Source organism: Octodon degus, unplaced genomic scaffold, assembly GCF_000260255.1.
Source record: "Octodon degus isolate 3935 unplaced genomic scaffold, OctDeg1.0 scaffold00211, whole genome shotgun sequence".
Lineage (NCBI taxonomy): Eukaryota > Metazoa > Chordata > Mammalia > Rodentia > Octodontidae > Octodon > Octodon degus.
Window position 1 is genome coordinate 1,079,950 of NW_004524787.1, and position 679 is coordinate 1,080,628.

The 679-nt window shown below is 41.2% G+C and overlaps 1 protein-coding gene across 1 annotated transcript in view; it reads right to left on the reverse strand.

Annotated features, from left to right (window-relative positions):
• Faah2 (fatty acid amide hydrolase 2) overlaps positions 1 to 679 on the reverse strand; it is a 296,926-nt gene that overhangs the window by 194,846 nt on the left and 101,401 nt on the right. The gene's annotated exons all lie outside the window — the stretch shown is intronic.

Here is a 679-nt window from a genome sequence, read left to right on the forward strand (position 1 = left end):
AGCCCATAATAGCATTGGGTCTTCTGTTTAACTGGCAATGTCAGAAATTATTGACCTGAGTCCCCCACAGCTCAACATTACAACATGGCTTTACTTCCTATAATTCGTCTTCATACTTTTCTACTGGATGGTTAAGACCTAGGTAAAGCAGGACCTGTGCACCAAGAGTTGTAGCTTTTTGGTCTGAGAAGGTCAGTGAAATGCCCTCAGGATTTATGCTGAGATCCTGTACCTCAGATTGTAGAAACTTTGTGAGTGCAGCCATGAGGATATGTCACGGCCATTGCTTGGTCAAAGTGCTCTCTGAGAAAGCCTGAGAGAGTGACTTCTCCACATGTGACTCTTCTTAGGCACACTCTACATCTTCGATCACTTTCCTTTTTGGCCCCATAATCTTCTTGATCAGAAAATTTGGTACACTACAGAGGTACATGACGTTACAGTACAAGTTTTCATATGTCCTGAGTCTTAATTGATCTTAGAAGGTTAGGACCAAAATGTTGGGCCTTCCTTGTAGCCCTCCTTTTTCTCTAATTTGGGTCTGCAAACTTAGGTGGTTAACGATCCAGAAGACAAGCTTATTGTTATTATCAAACGATTTAGGCTATCAAGCTTATCCTCACTATCTCCCTGCATTTCAAACATCTTAGGCATAATAAGGAACAGGTATTTTTCATCA